The following is a 6526-nucleotide window of genomic DNA, read 5'->3' on the forward strand; positions in this document are numbered from 1 at the left end:
ACGGCTTCAACGTGCGCGGGCAGGTCAGCGAGGGCGGGCAGCTGCGCAGCATCCACGGGGAGCTCTACGCGCCGCTGCAGCACGTCAGCGCCGTCCTGGGCGGAGGGGCGGCCGAGCGCGCCGGGGTCCGCAAGGGGGACCGCATCCTGGAGGTGTGAGTAGCCGGCGCCCCCCCCCCCGGGAGGGGCAGGGAGGGAGGACCACGGCGCCCATCATCCCCGCCTCCGCGGGGGGGGGGCGGAAATGCCCCTCCCATCGTGCACGGCCTCCCCATCACTCCTGGCTGGGAAGAGGGGTAGGACTACAGCATCCATCCTCCCCCCCTTCAGGGAGGACTACAGCATCCATCCTCCCCCCCTTCAGGGGGTGTGCCCCCCCATCATGCATAGCCTCCCCATCACTACTGGCTGAGAAGAGGGGTAGGACTACAGCGTCCATCCTCCCTGCCTTCAGGGAGGACTACAGCATCCATCCTCCCCCCCCTTCAGGGGGTGTGCCCCCCCATCATGCATGGCCTCCCCATCACTCCTGGCTGAGAAGAGGGGTAGGACTACAGCGTCCATCCTCCCTGCCTTCAGGGAGGACTACAGCATCTATCCTCCCCCCCTTCAGGGGGTGTGCCCCTCCCATCATGCATGGCCTCCCCATCACTCCTGGCTGAGAAGAGGGGTAGGACTACAGTGTCCATCCTCCCTGCCTTTGCGGGGTGTGCCCCATCGTGCACGGCCTACCCATCATTCCTGGCTGAGAAGAGGGGTAGGACTACAGCGCCCATCCTCCCCGCCTTCAGAGGGTGTGCCCCTCCCATTATGCACGTCCTCTCATCAATCTTCATCCAGGATTACAGTGCCCATCTTCCCCACCTTCAGAGGGTGCACCTCTCCCATTATCCGTAGCCCCCCCCATCCATCCTGCCCTAGGATAGGACTACAGAACCCAACTTCTCTGCCTTCACGGTGTGTCTCTCTCTCTTCCCCCCCTTCATGCATAGCCTCTCCTTCAATCTTGGCCCAGCAGAGGGACAGAACTACAGTGTCCATCCTCCCTGCCTTCACAGAGTGAATGCCCCTCCCATCATCCAGAGGCTCCCCATCAGTCCTGGCTGAAAAAAGAGATGGGACTACAGTGCCCATCTGCCCCGCCTTTAGGGGGTGTGCCCCTCCCATCATCCCTAGTCCCCCCCTATCCATCCTGGCCCAGAAAAGGAAGAGGACTATAGTGCCCATCTGTCCCATCTTCCCAGGGTGTGCTCCTCCCATCATCCTGGCCCAGAACAGGGAGAGGACTACATAACTCTGCCTCCCATCACCCCCTGCCACTCTCCTGGAGGGGAGGGCTGACCCCATCCTGTGACCTTATATGCCCTCCGCAGCAGCCCTGGACTCCTATCCCATCATCCTATCCCTGGAAGACTCCCCACCCACAAACCTCACTAGACCCCCCAGTATTTTCCATCCACGATATTTCAGGGGGGGTCTCTGCTCTTCCTAGACCTCCAACTTGTCCATTCCCCCTCCCCAGACAGAGTCTCCCCCCATTTATTGGACTTGAGCCCACCCCGTTGGAGTTTTAAGGGTGGGCCACAGCTCCCATCATCCACAACCAGCCAAGGGATGCCTTGACCTATGACCCCCACATTCTGCAGAGACAGGCTCTGTAGTCCATACCTGTTACTCCTTTTAAAGGGGGGGAGCCTTTGGGGTGGGGCCGGTCTGATAATTATAATTATTTTTGCAAGGTTTTCATTGAAGGGCAGGAAAAAAGAAGCCTTTAAAGAGAAAAAGAATCCTTTAGTTACCTGTGTATAAAACATCCACATTTGGGGGGAAAAAAACCTAAAGGGACATTTTTTAGCAGGATAGCAATATTTTTATTGTGGCTGGCAATATCCTGGAAGCAGGTGCATGGAGGGGTCTTCCCTCTTTTTTTTACAACCTAAGCACAATTATTTAGCACAATTGCCCCCGGGCTGCTAGCTTGTCAGATGCAATCTGGGATCACAACTCCCATGAGCCTTGCCCGGCCACCGTGTCCTCGGTGTTGTTACTGCTTAACCTCCATGCCGATTTTTCCAGCCGGGGTTGGGAAAATCTCCTTAAAATGTGGCACATTTTTCCTAAGTCGACCGCATGCTCTCTAGGCAACCTGGGTTTTTTTTTTTTGCCTCTTATGCTTGGAAGGTTCACGCCCACCAGCTGCAAGGAATGGTGGGTGTTGTAGTTCCCAGCCCCTGCAGGATGCCAAGGGGCTGACGCTGTGGATTTGAGGGGGGTCTCCGAGACGTTATGGCGACAGGTCCACGCAGGGAGGTGAAATTGTTCTACTCAAATCCTGATAGGGAAGAAAAGAATAGAATAATAACTTTATTGTCACTTTAAATGTGCACTAATCCGCATACGTGAAAATGAAATTTCGTTGCATTCAGCTCTCAAAACGATACCAGTGTGGATATACCACACACACACACACACAAATGTGACACAGAGAAACAACAGAGACTTCCGCAGACACCAAGTAAAATAATGTTGGCATTTAAGCCTTTGAGTGTGTCTTGGGCCAATTCTGATCTAAACATTTTTGAATATTCTGACATTTTTTGGCAGGTGTCGCTAGGATCTTACTCTTACATCCCTGTGGAAATAGAACATTGTTAGGCACGGCTGTATATCAGCAACGGTTTGATTAAAGACGTGGCTGAATCTTTGTCAGCGGGAATACAGTATTTAAACTCTTTTCTTTTAAAACCCAGGCCTGCTTTTGTTAGCAGGTGGAAGCTTCCGAGGTCATCACTAAAAGGTGATCTTTGACACAGGCACGTACTTACGACTTATTGTTAAATTAGTCGCCCGCTTCTTAAGCGAATCTTGACTTTGATTGTCAGAAGGTCACAAAAGGGGATTCCGCGTGACCCCGGGATGCTGCGGCCGTCGTAAATATGAGTTGCCACACATGCAAATTTTGATCACAAGCGTGTAGACCAGGCAAGGTCTCCAGGTGACAACTTTTGGAAAGCTGGATTCGTCTCCAAGGCCTGTTCCTCTCCTTGACGCCCTCCCTTTGTTCAGCTTCCGTTTTGTGGTATCTTTTTTTTTGTTTGTTTGTTTGCTTCATTTTACTTTCGAAACGATGGTCTATTGTGGCTTTTTAATTCCTTGCCCGCTGTGTGGTGTTTCCTGGAGAGGTTTAAATAGCGTTTTCGATTCTCTGCTGCCTCACAGATTCTCCTTTGCCTTTGTGTGTGTGTGTTTGTGTGTCTTCCTTGCAAGTTGTTGGCTGTCAGTGAAAAGGAGGCCGGTGGAACGAGCAAGATAAACTTTTGCTGAGTCCCAGGCTGATTGTTTATCTGCAAGGACGGAGTAGCTGTGAACCCGAAGTTTGAATAAAAAGCTGGTTGTTTTTTTCACACTATCCTTTAACGGCTTTTACTGTGGTCAGTTCTTCGGCCATGGGGCATTTTCATCCTTGGAAGCTCCTAAACAAACAGAGAACCTTTTATGCATAAATTTATACATTTATGAAATTTATTTATGCATTTCCAAACTAAAGTCTGGGCCAGGGCTGGGCAGCCTTAGCAACTTTAAGATTTGGGAACCAACTCCCAGAATCCTGGCTGGGGAATTCTGGGAGCTGAAGTCCACAGGTCTGAAAAGTTGCCGATGTCGGAGAGGCCTGGTTTAAAACACATTTAGAGCCAGTTTTTGCTTTATTTTTAGTAGAGGCAAACATTTGAGCACCCCTCTCTAGGAACGGGAGGTTTCCAACTCCATGGTCCCTGGCTCTCTTTCTAAGCCATGATTGTTTCTGGATGTTGATGTTTCCTTGCAGCCAGAGTTCTGGCTGGGGTGGGCTGAAGGGGCCGCTGTCACATGCCGCTTACTCAGACCCATGTGCTGGCATTCGCTGCCCGCTGCCTGTGTGGCAGCCTTCGCTGCATGGAGGAAGTAAGAAATGGAGAAGAGTTACTGTCTCGGCATGCAGAGTGCGTGGCAGGGCCTGACTCATTTTTCTTCCTGGCTTCCTTGTGACTGGCGGGATGTGCCAATGAGGTAGATGAGTGGTCGGTGCCACTCCGGGGCTGGACCAAGTAGGTCCACCAGCCATGTCTCCAGCGTAGCCATCATCTGTCTCTAATCTATCATATCTCTTGTCATCTATTTTCCTTCCTTCCTTCCTTCCTTCCTTCCTTCCTTCCTTCCTTCCTTCCTTCCTCTATCTATCTATCTATCTATCTATCTCTATCTATCTATCTATCTATCTATCTATCTATCTATCTATCTATCTATATCTATCTAATCTATCTAATCTATCTAATCAATCTAATCAATCTATCAATCTATCAATCTATCTATCTATATCTAATCTATCTAATCTATCTAATCTATCAATCTATCTATCTATCTATCTATCTATCTATCTATCTATCTATCTATCTATATCTATCTAATCTATCTAATCTATTTAATCTATCTAATCAATCTATCAATCTATCTATCTATCTATATCTAATCTATCTAATCTATCTAATCTATCAATCTATCTATCTATCTATCTATCTATCTATCTATCTATCTATCTATCTATCTATCTATCTATCTATCTATAGTAGGAAACAAAACGTGAGCACCAGGAGGTTGTAAAACAGTTAAAAGTTTTAATAAAACATTAAAAACCTTTAAAAGAATATTAAAAAGGACCTAGCTTTCGTTGGATCCTACCAACATTGTCAGGGTAAAGAATAACTCAATGGGAGAAACCATTTATAGGCCAGCCAACGCCTGCGCCCGGGCCCTAGATCTCGTGAAGGGCCCTGGATAACCAATCGATGTGCTCACGTTTTGTTTCCTACTATGGATATACCCAGGAGTCACTCGTTTGTCTTCAGTGTTATTTTTAACTATCTATCTATCTATCTATCTATCTATCTATCTATCTATCTATCTATCTATCTATCTATCTATCTATCTATCTATCTATCCATCCATCCATCCATCCATCCATCCATCCATCCATCCATCCATCCATCCATCCATCCTCCCTCAATACCTTTATCGTTCTTCCCTCCCCAGAAATGGCGTGAACGTGGAAGGGGCCACCCACAAGCAGGTGGTGGACCTGATCCGAGCCGGCGAGAAGGAGCTGATCCTGACCGTCTTGTCGGTGCCCCCACACGAGGCCGACAACCTGGATCCTGGCGACGACTCCCTGGGCCAGTCCTTCTACGATTACACGGAGAAGCAGGCCGTCCCCATTTCCATCCCCACCTACAAGCACGTGGAACAGAACGGGGAGAAGTTTGTGGTGAGTACCAAACTAGCCGCCCTTGCCTGGCTCTTGCCCTGTCTGCCTAACTCCCCCATGCCTGACCCCACCCCCAAGGCAAAAATTAATTGAATTAAAAAAAAGGACAAGGGGTGACAACGATAGCAGTCTTCCAGTATCCGAGGGGCTGCCCCAAAGAAGAGGGGATCCTCCTATTCTCCAAGGCCCCCGAAGGCAGGACAAGAAACGATGGATGGAAAGTGATCAAGGAGAGAAGCAAGTTGCAATTAGGGAGAAACTTCCCAACAGTGAGGACAATTAACCAGGGGAACAGCTTGCCACCAGAACTTGCAAGTGCTCCATCAATGGAGGTTTTTAAGAAGAGATTGGAGAGCCACTTGTCTGAAATGGTAGCGGGTTTCCTGCTTGAGCAGGGGGCTGGACTAGAAGACCTCCGAGGTCCCTTCCAGCTCTTGTTATTCTGTTAGAATGACCTGCTCTGTCTGCCTTTCAAAATGGCCTCTTCCCCAAGAGAGCGATTGAGTGAGATTTGCCCCATTTTATGCCCCACTTCCTGCCACAGGTTAAGGGAATCACTCCAGTTAACAAAAGTATATATATATATATATATAAAAATCTCCTTTCTAGGTTTACAACGTTTACATGGCGGGCCGGCAGCTGTGTTCGAAACGCTACCGGGAATTTGCCATCTTGCACCACAACCTGAAACGGGAATTTGCCAATTTCACGTTCCCTCGCTTGCCCGGAAAGTGGCCGTTCTCCCTGTCGGAACAGCAGCTGGACGCCCGGAGGAGGGGCCTGGAGGAGTACCTGGAGAAGGGTAGGCACGGGGAGGGGGCTTTGTCAGGAAGGGGAGCAAGGAGGGGGGAAGGTGTCCCTCCTTAAATGCAACATGGTGGTTTCTTTGTGGTTAAAGAGGGTGGCTGAATAAGCCCAAAGGCTAAGCAGTGTTTCTTCTCTCTCAGCATTTGCTCAGAGTCGCCTCAAACTGCAAGATGGGCAGCAAATTATTATTATTATTAATAATAATAATAATAATAATAATAATAATAATAATAATACTCAGAACAGCCTATATACTCAGACGTTACTTTTAACAGCTCTTAAAGGGCCCTCGGTTAGGACTTGAACTGTTATGTTGTTCCCGGTCCCAGACTGTGAATCAAACTGAAGATTATATCAATAATACAGTTAATAATAATGGAATGGAATGCAATGCAATAATATATCGTATCATATCCTATAA

Source organism: Protobothrops mucrosquamatus, unplaced genomic scaffold (genome assembly GCF_001527695.2).
Source record: "Protobothrops mucrosquamatus isolate PMUCROS unplaced genomic scaffold, P.Mucros_1.0 scaffold7659, whole genome shotgun sequence".
NCBI classification, from domain to species: Eukaryota; Metazoa; Chordata; class Lepidosauria; order Squamata; family Viperidae; genus Protobothrops; species Protobothrops mucrosquamatus.